This window comes from Ictidomys tridecemlineatus, chromosome 3, assembly GCF_052094955.1.
Source record: "Ictidomys tridecemlineatus isolate mIctTri1 chromosome 3, mIctTri1.hap1, whole genome shotgun sequence".
In the NCBI taxonomy this organism is placed as follows: domain Eukaryota; kingdom Metazoa; phylum Chordata; class Mammalia; order Rodentia; family Sciuridae; genus Ictidomys; species Ictidomys tridecemlineatus.
In genome coordinates, this window is record NC_135479.1 from 58,294,592 (window position 1) to 58,313,983 (window position 19,392).

General features: G+C 37.0%; 1 long non-coding RNA gene and 1 pseudogene across 2 annotated transcripts in view; one reads left to right on the forward strand and one right to left on the reverse strand.

Annotated features, from left to right (window-relative positions):
* The window catches only part of LOC144376176 (uncharacterized), a 71,729-nt gene that overhangs the window by 17,401 nt on the left and 34,936 nt on the right, over positions 1–19,392 (reverse strand). The window contains exon 3 of one of the 2 annotated variants that reach the window (XR_013436339.1): positions 14,359–17,108. The exons of the other annotated variant lie outside the window; for it this stretch is intronic. This is a non-coding gene — a long non-coding RNA (uncharacterized LOC144376176). Of the gene's footprint in view, positions 1–14,358; positions 17,109–19,392 lie in introns of those variants that run through there. 2 annotated transcript variants of the gene reach the window in all.
* Positions 17,868–18,596, forward strand: LOC101972168 (serine/arginine-rich splicing factor 10 pseudogene; annotated as a pseudogene).

The following is a 19,392-nucleotide window of genomic DNA, read 5'->3' on the forward strand; positions in this document are numbered from 1 at the left end:
ATTGAATGACATTTACATTAACTATTTCCCTATGATAATAGACAAAAGAAATTTAATGTGAACAAAAATACAGATTGGAAAAATATATTTCAATTCTTGTAAATGAAAAAGAAACATTATCTAGGAAATAGTTTCTAAAATTCTGCGAGTTAACAATTTTTTTTTTTGCAAACAGTTTTTAAAAATATGGATGGGTGTTTAACATGTTAAGGTGAGGGAATCTGAATGGTCAATAAACATATGAATAAAATGTTATGTTGTGGTTATCCAGGAGAATAAAAACTAAAAACCAACAAAAGTGATAAATCACTCACTACCAATAGAATGACAATGTTAAAAGTTTGAAATTTTACATTGACAAGGACATGGGAATATAGAAACCCTTATTCCTTGCTGATGGAAGTGCTTCATAAGTTTGTAAAACTATTTGAAGAATAATTTGGCAATGTCTATTAAGACTGATGCTGCCTAATCCCTAGTTTCACTAACTAAAAATCTGTAGCGCAAGCACAAGCGGCGATGTGTACAAGAACATCCAGTGTTGCTTGTTAAACAGAAAAGCAAAAAAGACCTAAATACACACCAATGGAAGACTTGATAGATTGTGTCATGCAGACAATGCTTTAAAGCTACTGAAATGAATGAACTAAAAATTCATGTAGGGATGTAATTAAATCCCATAAACATAATGTGGGATGAAGAAAGCAATTTGTGGGAAAATGGATACTAGATGACACTTTTATAGGTACTGAAAATTCACACACAACTGTGTATATTGTTTATGGATATTTACATACATAGTAACAAATGACAATGGTTATATCAGGTGGAGAAGGGATGGTATAGAAGAGAAGTACAATGAGGGCTTCAATTGTATTTGTAACATTTATTTCTTAAAAGTAATCACATCAAATATGTGACAAAATGTTGACACTCCTTAATTTTGGGAGTTGGATCTATATGTGTTGATTACACTCAATTCTGTTCTTTTTTTTCCATATTGCATAATAAAAAATATACTTACCCACAAAATGGTATCATTATTTTCCATTTCCCCCGAAGCATTTCAATCTAATTCTTATCACTTCATAACATTTAAAATACTTCTAGAACCTCCTCTTTGTCTGTGCTTCATCCCTTCTTGTCTGTTCTCATTAGAATGCCAAACTCCATGGTTGCCAAGTGAGTCAGTTGGGGAAATTGACAAATGTTAATGTGGTTATGAAAAAAACCTGCAGCAGTGCTGTATTAACAAGCACCTTCCAGAAAGTCTCCTCTGAAGTACTTTAATCATTATGTCCATTTGTAGATATTCAAAACAAAGGTTAAGGAATGAAAGCATGAAGTATAAATTGACATCGTCTTTCATTGGATGTGCTTTGTTGAACTGTAGTTTCTCTCTCTCTCTCTCTCTCTCTCTCTCTCTCTCTCTCTCTCTCTCTCTCTCTCTCTCTCTCTCTCTCTCTCTCTCTCTCTCTCTCTTTCCTTACCTCTGCTGAGGAAGGAGCCCTTTGCAAAGCTGTCTTTGAGATCACTTTCAGTGAGAATCAAGAAGGCTTGACCTTAGGAATAGCTGGGACTCTGTTCTCTCCTTTTAGTGTATACCAAAACATGTATTTATTTGCAACCAATATGAAGGCAAGGTGCAGAAAACTCTAGTTTTGCTTACCTCCCCTCAGTTCAAAGTAGAAAGGTGCTCCAAAGTAGAAAGTAGAGTTACCTTCCAGATTTTATTTCTAATGGCTGCTTTCCAATTAGGAATTTTTAAAAGCTATTTAATTGCACAATGTATTTTTCTTGTCCTTTCTGGAAAAAAAAAAATATTCTCCCAAAAAGAAAAGTTTTCATTTGCTTTAATCATAGGAAGCCTACAACGATACAAAGGTTCTTAAGATATTGACTCTGAAGATATTTTATGTCTAGCATTAAAAATATTTTTGCCTTTTAAACTACAATAATTCTCCTCACATAAAACCTTAAATATAGCAAAATGAAGTAAAAAAATCTTCAATAGAAAGAGTTTTGCAGTGTTAATATTTTGGTGCATTTTCTTTCATATTAGTATGCTTTTCTAATATAACATTGCCCATTTTATATGTACACTTATGCATTTATATATACATATATCATAAGCATTTATAATTCTGTTCATTTAAAACCTACATTTTTTTCTTTATGAAGGTAATCCAAGTTAATTGTCAAAATATTAAAAAATAAAAATGCAAAAAACAAATGAAATTCATTCATTCATCTGCCAAAAAAAGATAAACATCTAAGTGATGTTTTTTTAAATATTCATGTGCAGTCTCTTTTTGGCAAGTGTGTGTGTGTGTGTGTGTGTGTGTGTGTGTGTGTGTGTGTGTATACCTTGTTTGTTAGAAGAATAGAGTTGCATATGCTAATTTCTATGTATCCATAACAGGAGCAGTTGTAGTTCCTAGACAGAGACGTATAAAAAATGCTTTAATAACAGATAATATCTGCCTTTGGGAGGTTTCAGACTCATTTCCAATTAAAAAAATTCTCAATGACTCATTATTCCAAATGGGTTTCTTTGATTAACGGCTTTTAATTAAAAATCAATATTGCATTTAGAAAAAAAATCACAGCACAAAGTATATCAAAGTGTATGCAGAAGAAAGCAAATCTCTCTTGTGTTTGGACTTCTTTAGTCCCTTTCCTCACAAGTGACCACCGTGGCCAACTCTCCAAAATGTTTTCACCACATAATAGAACAACTATGAACAATTATCCACCGGCAATCCTACATATATTATTATCCATTTACTATGTGGATATATGTTAGTGCTTTTGATAACATTTTCTGTCTTACTTTCCACTTTTTACAAATGGAAGGATGTTGTATATGTTGTATATACTACCTTGATTACTACCTTTGAGGATTTAAAAATATCACTTCATAGATATCAATCTCCTTTTCTTATAGGGCCAGATACAAGTATAACAACGTATTTGCCTTGTGACCTAACAGTGAACTCATATGAGACTCATATTTTGGATCCACATTTTACTATGATGAGCTACATAATGGTGAACAACCTAACAGGCTAAATTGTGAGATGAAGAATTACTGGGTCAACAAATATGCCCATTTTCCATTTGTGAATACTGACAAATGGGTCTCCAAACTACTTACAATTTACCATCCCTGTGAGAGAATGGCCCCTCCTTTACACCAGCTCACATAACCATGTATCCAGAAGCATTCTCAATGTTTGCCAGTATCTTACGTGCAAACAGTTTTTCACGTTCAAAGATGAATCTTAAAAGTATATCTAATTAAGAGTGATGTCCACTATCTTTCATCTGTTTATCAGTCTTAATTTCTTTGTGATTGTTTGTTCATATGTTCTACTTTTAAATGGTTGACAATTTTCACTGTTTCTTAAAAATTATTTAAAAATTAGGATAATTCGCTGCAATAGTTTTGTTTTGTTTGTTTGTTTGTTCATTTGTTTGTTTTAGGAGTTGATTGCCTTATTACTTTGCCTGTGAAAACATTTCATTTGTGAACATTGTTGACTATGTACACAACTTCACAGATCTTTTTTATTTATGTTATCAGCTAATGGGCCTCTTTTTGATTACAAAAAATGTCTTTGTGGCATCAGGGTTATTTTTAAATATTTCATTTTTTTATTCTGTGGCTATAGTTTTTTTTAAATCACCTTAATTTTTAATACATCTGAATTTGGTTTAAAGAATGAGGTGATGATTTAGATTTATTTTTTCTATATGGCTAGCATATACTTCAACATTATTAGAAGCTATTCATCTTTTAACCACTGTTAAAAAAAAAGCCATTTTAATGACTCTATTTGATGGCTTAAAGCAAAGCAGATTTACCCTCTTACAGTTCTAGAAGCCAGATGTCTAGAATGGGTTATGAGCCCTGGGTTCCTTCTGGAGGTTCTAGAGTAGAACCCATTCCCTTGCATGTTCCAGCTTCTAGAGGCTATCCACACACCTTGACTTGCAGCCACAGTGTTCCACCAGGTGGAAACCTCCGTTTCCATCCCCACACATCCTCTTCTCACTCGGATTCTCTTGCTGCCTTCTTTCCTTTATAAGGACCCTTGTAATTACATGAGTCCCTCTGAATAATCCAAATATTTCCTCAAGATTCTTTAATTTGACCACATCTGTTTACCAAGGATCAAGTCTCTTTTACCTTGTAAGTTAGCAGCAGATGCATGGAAATTGTGCATATATCATATATTCAGGAACACGAGCAGGAATCAGGATATGAGCCTCTGAAGAGGGAGGGGTTCATTAGGTAGGAAACTATGTCCATCAACTGGAAGGGTGACAATCTCTAGGTGTGAGGTGGGGAGGGATGGAGGGAGCTCAGTAGGGATTTAATGTTTATCTTTATTCTATTTATTTTAAAAGAGATCCGAAGCAAAATGGCAAAATGTTCACATTTTCTAAATCTATATAATACTCTCAAGTTATTGTATTCCTTTCAATACTCTGTTTTAGTCATCCTTTTTTTTTGCTTCTGTGACAAAGGGACCTGACCAGAACTACTATGGAGGAGGAACAGTTTATACGAAGGCTCACGGTTTTAGAGGTCTTAGTCCATGGAAGGCTGGCTCCATTCCTCAGGGCTCGACATGAGGCAGAACCTCATGGTGGAAGAGTGTGGCAGAGGGAAGCAGCTCACATGATGATCAGCAAGCAGAGAGAGAGAGAGAGAGATCTCCACTTGCCAGATACAAATATACACCCCAAAGCCACGCCCCAATTTACACCATAACAACATCTATGTTTGAAATAGTTCAGACAGTATTTGAAATAGTTCACTATTGTAAACTATTAGTGAATAAGGATTCCCCCTAAAGAATGGGAGTACAGATATCTCAAGATCCCAATTTCAATATACACATAGGTATATATAGGTATATACACGTGCATACGTGTATATATATAAATATACATAATCATTATATGTAGAAGTGTTATTGTTAAATTCTATGGTTGTTCTATTTTTCATTTTTACAGAAAACTTTATACTGTTGGGATGCAAGGGCATTTCGATATGTATACATCAACCTGTATAATATATGGCATTAAATGAGTCAGGATCAACCTCACATAATTGCCTCAATAGAGGCAGAGAAGCATTGGACAAAAATCCGACTTTCTTTTATAATAAAAACAATAAATAGAAAAAAGCAAATTAACATAATATAAGCCATATAGGAAAGCACCACAGCCAACATCAGGCTCAGTAGTGAAAAACTTGAAGATCTGAGATCTACAACAAGGTCGTGATGTCACTTCTATTCCACTTAATACTGTAATTTCTAGCTAGAGCAATTAGGCAAGAAAAAGATAGTTAGGCAATAAAATAATAATAATAATAATAATAATAATAATAATAAAACTTGAAAAGAAGAAATGAAATTATTCCTTTATAGACAACTTGATCTTATATGTAGAAAACCCTAAGGACTACATTAAAAAATGTAAGAAATAACTTATGAATTCAGTAAAGTTGAAGGATTTAAAAGACACATACCAAAATTAATTGCATTTGAGGTACCAACCACAACTGAAAGGGAAATTAAGAAAAACAATTCGACTTATAAATAACACCAATTTACTTAGGAACTTACCCAAGGAGGTAAAAACTTTTTCATCAAAAAGCAATAAGCACTAAATAAGTTAAATGAGACACAACAAATGAAAAACATCTTTTGTTCATAGACTGGAAGAATTAATACTGTTAAAATGAACATACTACCCAAAGATATATACAGATCCCGTGTAATTCCTTTCAAAATCCTAAAGATGTTTTTTTACAGAAATGGAAAAAACAATCCTAAAATTCATATGGAACCATAAAGGGTCCCTAATAAACCAACTGATGTTGAGAAAAACAAAGTTGGAAGTGTCACACTCCCTGACTTCTATATATATTACAAGGAAACAGTACACATTCACTCTTCCAAAACTTTTTTTTTTCAGAAATGAGTTTATTTTTTTTGTTGTTGTTTATTTTTAGTTTGTTTTAATTGATCCTTTTCAGTTTTTGCTATTTTATATTTCCATAATTTATACTATGTTTATTATTGAGTTTCTAGTCTATGAGTTTAGTCTTTCTTTTTTGTGTTTTTGTTTTACTCTGGGACTTGAGTTATATCCTCTGCTCACAAACTTCCAGTAATATTTTCTATGCATCAACCTGTTCACTTCCCTGTAAAGTATCATTTTATCTGTATTCCTCCAGCTTAAGTATATTCAGGTCCAAATGTATTCCCTAATTTTAATTTTCTTAAGACTTCTTGGTTCCTGAATTATTCATCAGTGCATTTTTAAGGTTGTGAATACATTGAAGACTGCTTATCTTTTGGCTCTTTTCAATTTTTGCTCATTTGCACTTTATAGACTTCATCTTGTTGTTTATTTCACATTAATTATCTTTGAAAACGATCAAATATAAGAATAAATGACTCATAATCACCCGCTTTAACAGGATTCCACAGACTAAGTAAATTACAAACACTAGAGGTTTATTTGGCTGACAGTTCTGGAGGTTGGGGGAGTCTTTGTAATGTGTCCAATCACAGGTGGTGCAAAGAGCAGATCAGGTTAAATTCATCCTTTCTTGAGGAACCCACTTCAGAGATAAGGGGACCGAGCCCACATGGCAGAGAATTTTTTTTAATATTTATTTTTCAGTTTTCGGTGGACACAACATCTTTATTTTATTTTTATGGGGTGCTGAGGATCACACCCAGCGCCCCGAGCATGCCAGGAGAGCGTGCTACCTCTTGAGCCACATCCCCAGCCCCTAATCACTTCTTAAAGATCCCACTTCTTCATACTGTTCAAATGTCAATGAAATGTCACCCTGAGTTTCAGAGGGGACATTCAAACCACAGGGGTAGGTAGTAGTCAGCAATGAGAAGTGAAATGGGAACCAATAACATGGCAGGGTCACAGGGTTTCTTTGAATTGCCTTTAATGAGCCATCAAATAACTGTAGAATAACAGGTATACTAACCCTGAGAACAAACATGTGGAAACAAAGGTGACTAATTTCGAAATATATCAGAAAGAAAGATCAATGGGGCTAACTCCTGACAGGGTCTGCTGAGGTCACTGTGAAGTTCAGAATAATGGCCCTAGGATTTCTAAGTGTATTTTGAAAGGGGTGTTTCATTAATAGCCCAGGTGCACACTAAGGTGAAGTCTGCCAGGTCACTTGCATCAACATAGGATTGATTTGTAATGAAGCCCCTCTGGAATAAGATGGTCATCATGTATGTTCTAGAGAGGACCCACTAAGGTCAAAACTCCCCTGACAGACATGAAGGAGGAGTTAAACATCTGAATGATAAAGACAGCAGAATGTGTCACTGAGGTCTCCTGGTAAACATCAAATATTAATAAATCAGGAAGTGGCATCATTTTCTTTGACATTCTTTGCTCAGAGATGATTCTCTCTTTTTCTCTTGAGAGTAGTCTTTGCTTGATCCTTACTTTACTTATACTCATAGTGAAATTCTCTTGCTAGACATTTTGTGCCTGACCTTAAACTTTCTTCTATCAGGACACAAGAACTGAGGTTTGGAGCTTCAGCTCCTCACACTCCTGTGACAATAGGACAATAGGACTTCAACACTCTCATTTAAATAGATTCAAATTTCCATCCATGACGCTCCTTTTTGCCTAAAGTACTTTCTTTAATGGTTTTTGCAGTGTAATACGGTTTGTTAGCAACTGAGTGTCAAAAAGAAAAAAAAATGAATCCCTATTTCATCTTTATTTTTAAAGGTTGGTTGATTTTGTTGTTGTTTTTCAGTAAAGATGGTGTTCCATCAGCCTCTTGCTGTCATACTTCCTGATGAGAAGTCTACTGTTAAGTTTATCTTTATTTTTCTGTGTATAATTCTGTTTCACTCCAGTTCCCTTTAAGGTTTGCTTTTTCCTTTTCATTTTCAACAGTTTCAGTAATGGATCATTTCAATAGATGGAGAAAAGGCATTTGACTAAATACAGCACCTTTACTTGTTCAAAACACTAGAAAAACTAGGGATAACAGAAACATATCTCAACATCGTAAAGGCTATCTATGCTAAGCCTCAGGCCAACATCATTCTAAATGGAGAAAAATTGAAGGCATTCCCTCTAAAAACTGGAACAAGGTAGGGATGCCCTCTTTCACCACTTCTATTCAACATCGCTCTTGAAACACTGGCCAGAGCAATTAGACAGATGAAAGAAATCAAAGGGATATGTATAGGAAAAGAAGAACTTAAATTAGCACTATTTGCTGATGATATGATTCTATACCTAGAAGACCCAAAAAGCTCCACCAGAAAACTTCTAGAACTAGTAAATGAATTCAGCAAAGTAGCAGAATATAAAACCAACACCCATAAATCAAAGGCATTTTTGTATATCAGGGATAAATCCTCTGAAAAGGAAATGAGGAAAATTATTTACAATAACCTCAAAAAAAATAAGATACTTGGGAATCAATGAAAGAGGTGAAAAAAATCTATACAATGAAAACTACAGAACTCTAAAGAAAGAAATCAAAGAAGACCTTAGAAGATGGAAAGATCTACCTTGCTCTTGGATCAGCAGAATTAATATTATCAAAATGATCATACTACCAAAAGCAGATTTAATGCAATTCCAATCAAAATCCCAATGGCATTCCTCATAGAAATAGAAAAAGCAATTATGACTTCATCTGGATCGTTTTCTGCTATGTCTTATAGTCCTGTGGCTTCTGACACTTATTCTCTCAATGTGTCCAATACCACAACACTTTTAGATAGGACTGTTTGTACCAGTTTGAGAAGGCAAAGTTAGTATACTAGGTATGAATTATTTTAAGAGAAGCTCCTAGAGAAGAGGAAAGCATGATAGTCATGGTCTGTTTTTTAAAAAATATATATTCTCAAAATAATTTTTAAAAAATTACTATTTATTGAATATTTACAATTTTCCAGTGGAAGAAATTTATAAGGACTGAGTTGCCTGAGAGATGATGAAAAAAGTTATGTCAACAAAGTTGTGGACCTGGCCCATTTGTCATAAAAACAGAACAGATGATCATTCCTAATTATTAACTATTGAAGAAGGAATGATGGGGCAATTTGTGAAAATGAACAGCAGTAGGTTTGGAGATTTTTTGTTGTTGTTGTTTGGAGAGGTGTGCGTGTGTGTTTTGTTGATTTATCTTTCTCAAGAGTATGTGCTTGTCGTTGAATTATAAGAATGTTTCAAGGTGTATGATATGTGATCTTTCTCATCATCCACTTGGCAATCCACATATTGTGTAAGTCCCTATGATGATTAATTTTGGCTGGATTGGATTATGTTATATGAAATCATTCATTATGAATGTGTCTATGAGGATGCTTCCAGGGGGGGAAATAATGTCACGGAGAAGAGCCACTTGGATGGTCAGGCACCATCCAGTTGCCTAGGAACCCGGATGAAACAGAAAGGAAAAAGGAAGGAGAATCAATCTCTCCCCTCCCCACAACCCCTACTTCTCTCTGTTCCTTCTTTTGCCATCTTGAACATCAGACTCTAAATTCTTTGACATTTGACTCCAGAACTTACTCCTGAGGCTCCCGACTTCTTGGACTGAGCCACTCTATCAGATTACAGTTAGCCATTGTAGAATTTTTCAGCCTCAGAGATTGTGTGAGCTAATCTAGTAAATCCCCTTGTATACATTTTATCAGTCCTGTTTTTCTGTAGAACTAGTTACAGTTCCCTGGCTTAGCAGTGCCCCCAAGGCCCCAAATAGAACAGAAATGCTGAGACTGGATGAAGGCTGCACACCTATGATTACTTGCCTTCCTGCCCATTATCTTAGCTGGCAAACTGACCTCCGGAAGTCCATACCAGATCCTCACCTTGGTGTGACATTTGTATATACATAATTGCTGACCTTTCCATCCACCCTGTTGTTGGATTGTAAGTTTTGCCTTTTTTCCACAATGAGACTGAAAAGACATAAATTGACTCCTTTGAGTCATATGGATGGTGAGCTGTGGAACTAATAGAGAAACTCTGGTCTTTGGATTTTGAAAAACCACAAACTTTCCACTATAATATGGTGTCCATCATTTAAGTAGCATTAATTTTTGTTCTTCCATGCTGTGATATCTGGTAGCTCAGATTCCCTGGCGAGTTCAGAGCCAGCGAACACGCCTTCAAGTAGAAACTAAACGATCCACAGTAAAACATGGCTCTTGCTATGGAATCTTCACAGATGAAGGCCCTTCTCTGACCCATGAGTCTGACCCCTGCAGACCATGCTGCCTATCCCCAGGCCAAGTCTGAGCTGAACAGTGCTCTCTAGAATTCACTCCCACCCTCAGCCCTGTCTGAATTCAGAAGCACATTGCCTGCCCAGAAATTAGGTGCAGTTGTGCTTTATGTCCTCTGTATGGACCAATTAGCTCAATCATGGAAGCTCACGGACAATGGAGACCAAATGCATAGATTCAATACCCGTGAAGGCAAATTAGTGCCAAGAGGAAAACTGGCCCCTAAGTTTTAGAACAGTGGTTCTCCAAGTGTGGTCCCCAGTCCAATAGCATCAACCTATCTGGGAACTCAAGCAGTTAGATTCTTGGATTCTAACCCAGACCTGCTAATCAGACATTCTAGGGGTTGAAACCCAGCGAATCTGAGTTTTATTAAGGGCTCCATGTGAATCTGAAACTTGCTCAAGTTGGACAACTATTGATTGGTTTTGAATATTTTGCAATAGCACTTGGTTATTCAAATGCTGTTTTCTATTATGGTGTACACGTCAACACCGCATTGCTTTAATTTAAAAAATATAATAATTTTCATTCACCCAAAGGAAGGGGAATCCACTCACACTAATAGGAGGCCATCTTAGCCCAGTGTTAATTTCTTGGGAGGTGAACAGTTTTATACAGACCTAAAGTCGTCCCAGAATGACAAATTACTGTTCCGGCTTATTTCAAAAATTGTTGGAAGGGCTTGAGAATTTCTCACCAATTGCCTTCTGGAACACAGACCTAGATATAAGAATAAGCAGCAGAGGAGTTGTGGTCCATTCTGAGAAGGATCCCACCCCTAGAAGACCAACAGAATCAGCACCATGTCCCTGCTGTGGGTCCTGAACTTCCAGTGAGAGCCATCCTGTGGCACACCCACAGAAGTTCCTCTTTGAAAGAGACAAAAGACTAGCTGTGTGCCTGGCTCTTGTCACCGGTGGAGCTGACAGCTTTATGTCCTCTGTGGAGGGAGGAGTCGAAAGGAAGTGTCCTGAGAGTGCATCTATGTGACAGGGAGGAAAGATGGATATTTTTATAGAGGAAGAAATGCACTGAACAAGGGAAATTAGACAGAAAGACCATAAAGGTCTCGGGCTGGCAAAACCAATTAGTAGATGTTTACAAAAGATAACCCCTGAGGTCAGATTGAATTTGCTTTGATGCTGATACCCTGGGGTTTGAAAAATGGATTAGCATCCTCCACACTGTAGTGCAATGGAAAAACACCCAAGCCTTGCTTCTGCTGGAGACTCCAGCCAGCTGTGTGCCCTTGGGCAGGTGACCTAAAGGATCTCAGGCATCCCTTTCCTCATCTGCTAAAGGATAGTATTATATGAGGTCACATTGAAGGTCCCTTTCAGCTCTGACATGCCTGGAAATTCTCTTTGACTTCTGGATATTTGGGAACATATACAGGTCTTTTTAGTTCATAATTTGGCTAAGTTTTTTTTTTTTTTTTTTGGAATTTTAGAGTCTATGGTTTTCCTTGACTTAATTTGAAGGGAAAGAGAATTTCTCCTCTTTTGGACTTCTGGTTTACCTCAGTTACTTTGAAACAGAAGTCACTTGAACAGAAATGAGAACAAAGTCCAGAAAATGACTCTAGGGGGGCCCTGGGAGTGGAGGGGAGCTCCCAGCTGTCAGATGAGGTCTGCCTTAATGTGAACCATGGGCTCAAGAGCTAAGAACTAGAAGTTATGATGTCAGATCCAAATAGGCCAAGTAAAATTATAGGATGGTTTTGTTTTGGAAGTTTTGTGTGTGTGTGCTCATGGATGTTCTTATTGAAATTGCCATAGGAAAAAATGTTGGAATATCCAGGGAGGCTAAGGGGATTCTGCAGGGAACAGAGAAGAACAGGGAATTGTCATTGAATGTCCCTCTGTAAAAAGTTGAAGTCCAGGTAAAGAAGGATAAGTAAACTGGCCCGAAGTCCACAGAAGTGCAGTTAGAACCTGACTTTAAAGTCTGAGTGAAGAGAAAGAGGGTTGGGGTATAACTCAGTGATAGAGCAATTGTCTAGCATGCCAGGGCTCTGAGTTCAATCCCCAAAATTGTGTGTGTGTGTGTGTGTGTGTGTGTGTGTGTGTGTGTGTGTGTAAAATCAGCATCTCCCATTGATTTAATTCCTCCTTTTATTTTCCAGTCAGTGACAGTGACACTAGTCATTTTAATTCACACTATCAACAAATAGTTGATTCTCAGTACTGTTAAATGTTTAACAATCAGATTTCCATAAATGAATGTGTAGAAATATGTAAAGAGAAAAACAGTCCTGCTCTGCAGCTTTTGCTATCTTCCCTAGTGCAAATACTCACACTACGGCCCATTTCAAGCTGACAGTATTATAGTACTGAGTGTCCAGTTAGGAAAAGATGTACACGGTTGATCCTCAGGAACCGGTGAATATTGATTCCATAATATCCCTGGTTCTTATGCCCACATTAAAGATGAAGACCCAGAGACCTAAAGAGAGTAACTTAAGTAATCTGTGCTAGAGCCAGATTTCATACCCAGGCAGTCTGTCCCCCAAAGTTGGGCTTGTGTGTGTGTGTGTGTGTGTGTGTGGCACTAGGGATTGAATCCAGGAGAGCTCTACCACTGAACAACAACTTCAGCCAATTTTTTTTTTCTTTTCTTAAATTTTGAGACAGCATGTCTCACTAAGTTGCCCAGGCTGGCCTTGAATTTGCAAGTTACTGGGATTACAGGCATGCACCACTGCACCTGGCACAAGTTGGACTCTTAATCAAGATACTTCCTCCACTCACTCACTATGAACCTCCATTCTAAGCCTATGATTTTATCAATTTGTTCTCAGAGTCTATAGACTCTGGATAGAAGACAGAACTTAAGGCCCCAGAGTCTGGAAATTAGTATGAGCCATGAGGCATTCTCTTTCCTGTATGGACCAGATTGAAGACTTTACCCATGTGCTTCTATGGGTTACTTTATGATACCTGATTAGAATATTGTCCAATGTTCCCCCATTGGTTTCTTTTAAAAAAAACTAATTAGAATACTTACCCACTTTAGCAATATTGGTCGTTTTAGAATACCGAATCTGGGGTGGGAGTTGTCAGGATAATAGGACTTTTCATAAACGGTGACGTGATGATTGCTCTCTCTGTCTTGTCCTCCAGTTACATCTTTCTTATATCCTGCCTCTGCCATCTTGGCATCCCTGAACTCCCACCTAACACCTTGACTGATCTTCTATATTTCTGTTTGTCTAGAATTCTCTTCTCTCACATGAAAAATGTTCTCGTATCTGGGACCTCTAACCAAGTTGAGGAGATTCTATTTTCTTTAATATTATTTATCAGTGAGCCAAAGATCATTTGATTAATGTTCATACATGGGAAGGATAGGTTATAAAAAAAATAGAGATTGAAAACAGAAGTTTGTAACTATTTCCAAAAAAAAAAAATAGCTTCTATTTCTCACTCTTGCCTGTCAATTAATGGAAAACTTTTGCAGTGGATTTGCTGCTTTCTGTCCTATGAAATTATGTTTCCTGAAGCATTAGGGAGCTGCTTCTGATTTGGAGGGAATGTCGTGGTACAGCCAGAGTTGTGGGAAAGAGAAAATCTTTTCTGCACCAGATGCTCCTGTTACAGTCCCAGCTCCAAAGAAAAGATCTAATTTTTCCATCTCAGTCTTTTAAAATGGCAAGAAGGAAGAGTAATACCTGCCCTGCTAGCCTCTTGAGATTGTTCAGTGGATCTATCTGAAAGCGCTTAGAAAACTATCAAACATTATAGAAACAAAAAGTGGTTATATCCATCACAGAAGACCACCAACTGAAGGACTGAATGAATTTGCCAAAAGTCACAGAATCCTTTGGAAACAATCAAACTAAATTTCTGGGCATATAATTCTTCCCAGAACTCCAGAGAGGTTAGTTTCATGATATGTGGAAGATATCCTATATATTAAAATGTCTAGGCCTGTCTATATGCATATATTGAGGCATTATAAAGAAATTCATTGCTGGAAACCATAAAAGTCAAAAATTGCAACTTATGTCAATCATATAAAATCATGATGAAGTTTTTAAAGATGGATTATTTTTATTTAAATCTCAAAAGTCATTAAGATATCAATGTATAAACATCCATTAATCATATAATACTCTTTAATTTTCTTTAAAAGGAATCAAACTTTTTTTTTTTTAAACAGAGAGAGAGAGAGAGAGAGGATTTTTTAATATTTATTTTTCAGTTTTCGGGAGACACAACATCTTTGTTTGTATGTGGTGCCGAGGATCGAACCCAGGCCGAACGCATGCCAGGCGAGCGTGCTACCGCTTGAGCCACATCCCCAGCCCCAAAGGAAACAAACTTAACAGCAAAACATTTCAGACAGGACTGGAATTATAAAAAGTACAGTTATTACTTCTGGACATTTATTCTGAGATTTGTCCTTTTATTAAAAAGATGTATTTTATGTTGTTTTTGCTAAGAAAGGGAAAACAATATTATAATGGAAAACTCATTGTGTAAGATTCAGTATTTTTATAACTAACCTATTTTGACTACTTATTTAAATTCTTCTTAATATTGGGTAAAAATCATAAAATATGTATCATTGCATAGCTCATAATAGACCAATCCATCTCACACTGTTCTGGTGTTTTTTAAGCTATTAATGATTTCTAAGTGTCAATCAAATTGGTAAAAGGTTATTTATAGGCTATTTAAAATCTCTTGGGGGGGGTGGGGGTTGTGGCTCAGTGGTAGAGCGCTTGCCTAGCTTGAATGAGGCACTGGGTTCAATTCTCGGCACCACATATAAATAAATAAAACAAAGGTCCATCAACAACTAAAGAATACTAAAAAAAATCTCTTACCTGGAACATAAATGAAACAAATCAACAAAACATAACAAAATTATGTGATGACTCATAAATCACTCAAAATTAATAAAAACAGCTAAAAGTGGGGAAAGAGAAGTAAATAAAACAGGATTTTATCATTAGGAAGGAAGACTTAGGATATTATAAAATTATAATAATATACACTAATTATAATTAAGTTCTATTGGCAGATTTTAAAGAAGCCTTGATGATAAAGTAATCAGAAATTTCCAAAATACGTCAAATGAATCATCAACTGATATTTTTAAATGAAGTTAAAATAGTTCTGGCTTATGCCACAATGTTTAAAAGCTTACTTGAAAAACAGAAGTGATTATTTTTAGATTTGAAGAAAATATTCTAGAGTGTAGATTGTCAAACTTTAGCAACAGGGGAGTCAAACAGAATTCTGAGCCCTACCTCAAAACTTTCTGATTCAGTAGGCCTGGGGCGGGGCCCCATATATGCATTTCTAACAAATTCCCAGGGAATGCTGATGCTGCTAGTCCAGAGACCACACTTTGAGAACTGCTGCTCTGAAGTAACTAACTTGATCCCAGTGTTTACAGGCTCCCCCACAGAGCCCCATCCAGATGCAGGAACTGCATTCCAACTGCATCATCCTGTGGCTCCCACTGCTGTGGGTTGTCTGCAAGGATCTCAGTACTTTGCAACTTAAGCCTTGCTAATGAAGAGGAGCTCTTCTATACACTACTGTGCAAAAGAAAAATATACATTTGCTAATTAGCTCTAATTGGACGGACTTGTTAGCAATAAAATCTGCCAGGAGGTTCAAAGAACATTTGACATTTCTCTCTCTCTCTCTCTCTCTCTCTCTCTCTCTCTCTCTCTCTCCCCCCCCCCCCAATAGAGGCAATTTGGGAATCAGAGGGAGGAGAAAAACTAGCTCAAAGAAAGTCATCAACATTAGAATCAGAAAATAAGCTACATTTCACAAATTGCTTAAATCATTTAATCTAAATAATTAGCAAAATATCTTAAGATAATTGTATGTCTTCCTTATAAATCACCTATTACGTTTTACCGTGTGTAAAGCATATTTAACCATCAAAAGCTTGTCAGTGCTTACTATGTGCCAGACGTTGTCTGAGGTGCTTTAAAGATAAAAAACTCATTTAATTCTCTCAATTGCCCTATGAAGGAGGCAATCTTCCCTACCCCTTAAATAAGGAAGAAACTCTGTAGCACAGAGAAGTTAAGTAAACTGACAGTCACACAGGCAGTAAGGGGCTATCTAGGGATTTGAACGGAAGCAATGAGTCCATCATTTGTGCTCTTTGTAACCAGGCTCTGGAGATTACATATTGGCTCAGGTTATCACACTTTTGTTGGTTTAAAACTTGGCTGTACTTTTTACCCAGCAGAGAAGATTCTAAAGAGGGATAATATCGGACGGATCTTTCCCAATCAATGAAAATCTTTAGGTACACTCCAGTCAGGGGTATGTTTCATAAGTGCCCCCAAGTGATTCCAAGATACAACCAAGATTGTGAACAACTCTGCTGCCCTCCAGATTTGCTGTTCTTTATGAAAGCATTTGAGACGACAGAATCACTAGAGGCCATCCTATTCACTACACCAAGGGCAGCACTTGAGAAGAACGGGTGCTTGGTGCTTTTCCACAGGAGAATCGCTCCAAAAACATCAAAATCAAAAAAGAATTGGGTGAAATTATAGCCAGACATTGAGTTCATCCATGCATGGTTCCTCAGCATATTGTTGACAAAAGTTCTTTGTTGGCTTCACTCTTCTTAAGCTTTATTTATATATTCAGTTATTTATTTGACTTTGAGACCAAGTCTTCCTAAGTTGGTAAGTCTGGCCTCTCACTTGTGATCTTCATGTCTCAGCCTCATGAGTCTCTGGGATTACAGGTGTGCGCCACAACATCTGATTTATGCTTTATTTTGTATTCATTTCTGTTTTGCAAAAGAAAAAAATATCACACACAATTTTATTTATTCATTCATTTTTGGAATTTTTAGGTTCTGACTTATACCCTCTCGCTTAGACTCTGGGACCTTCTGTATTTCCCTAGCCAGAGAAGGCTCAATCTGCAGGCAGCATATTTCAAGGGAAATTTATGACATCGGATAGTGTGGCCAGTCTGGCACAGATTTGAGACACACATCTAGAAAGAACAGAGGATGAATACTGTTCTAAGGAAATGGCTGGGCCTCAGGGTACACATAGTTTCTCTTTGAAAAGTCCCTCCCATTTCCGTTAAGAGTCCAATGGCGCCAGACCATCGTTAAAACAAAAGTAACCGTAAGGCTTTAATACCAATTAAATGAGATTAAAGAGGAAATTATTATTAAGAATTAAGTAGAAAAAAATAGTAATGATAATAGTGTAGTATTGGCACAAATTAGCAGTCGGTAGTAATTGCTGGAAATAAGGACAGTATCTGCTGGGGTGATATCAGTGGCAGCTTGTCATCTCATGCAGACTTCCGCAGGAACAATTTGCCTTATTTATGATCAAAGGAAATGAGATACATGGGAACTAAGGACCTTTTCTCTAGCACATCCCATTTGTGAGGGGAAGAACCAAGACTTGAACCCAGCTCTGACTCTAAGCCAGGATCAGGTACAGCTTGCAGAGCCCAATGCGAAATGAAAAGGTGGGGGTTCTTGGCTCAAAAGATACTTCAAATTTTGAAATAGCAACCACAGAGCATGAAACCAAACAGAGGTACCTTTTTCAGCATGGAGCTCTGAGTCACTGTGCAGGCCACAGGTCCACAGAGCCTGCTCTGCTCAAAACCCCCAGCTGCTTAAAGTGCAGTTCAGAGTCTACAGCCTGAGCATCCCCTGAAAACTAATTAGACATGCAGAATCTCTGAGAAGCCACCATTGGAGACTCCGGTGAAGACTCACGTCCTGCTACTTGAGCATACCCCAACATGTCTCTGTTTGTCAGGAAAGCAGCCTACCACACCAGCTCTGAAGATTTACGGCGTGAATTTGGTCCTTAGGGTCCTATAGTTGATGGGTATGTTCCACTCGATTTCTACACTTGACACCCAAGAGGATTTGCTTATGTTCAGTTTTAGGATGTTGGTGATGCTGAAGCTGCTTGACATAATTTGGTCAGAAAATGGATTTGTGGATGTCAAATCGAAATACAGTTTGCACAGGGGAATCGAAAGATACCAAATCAAATGAAAGCCTAAAGGGGGAAATGTGGATGCTATGATGATGACAGACACAGACCTTCTAGAAGCTGAAGTTGTGAAAAGAGGAGATTAAGAAATTGGTCTTTGATTACGAATATAGATCTTATAGCCCTAGGAGCAGAAGACTTGACTGGAAGTCGACAGCCATAGCAAAAGCCATTCCGACAATAATAGACCAAACTGCAGCTGGCATACCCAGTACAGTTCTGCTTACTGGGTATGCCAGTAAGATCTGAGAGTGGAAAAAGGACCAAAGAAAGGCTAAAGGGTGGGTGAGCGGTCCTGCAGTACGAATACTGTATGACTATTTTGACTCTAGTCTGAAAAGAGAAAGAAATTATCCAAAACTACATGGAACAATAGAAGTTCCTTTGAGTTTTAAAGTAAGCATTTTAGGACAAATAAAAGGAAATTCAACTTTGGACATGTGGAAACTAATCCCTAAATGTGAACTGGCTTCTATTGATTCATGGATAACAGGTCCATAGTAAATTGTTGGAAACTAGATATGTGGAGATCAAGGAAGACCGTCATATTCTCTTACAATGCCTCTATTGGTCGGTCTCAAATGGAATTGGTTGGGAAAAGGTATAAAAGGTCTAATATAAACTCTTGTTTGGTTATCTCTTAAAAGTCAGTTTTATTTACGCCTTTATGGGCATGCCTTGGCCTTGTTTATTCTGGTGCCAGAGCTGTCTGCTTGTTTGATTTGTTGACATCTGAGTTTATTTACTTGTAAACCACATGCAGTTTACATCTTCTTTAACCACTCTCTCTCTCTCTTTGCCAGGTAAAATTCCAATTATACTTGACATCCATCTGACAGGGGCCCATCTCTTCTCACCTTTCATAGTCAGTATGTTCAGCAAATATTTATTGAGTCCTTATCACGGGCAGAGCATTGTACTAGATAATTGGGGAGAAGAATAAGCAATAATTGCTTTATTCAGTATATATCTACTGAACACAATCTGAAAAAGAAGGAAGGAAGGAAGGAAGGAAGGAAGGAAGGAAGGAAAGAAAGA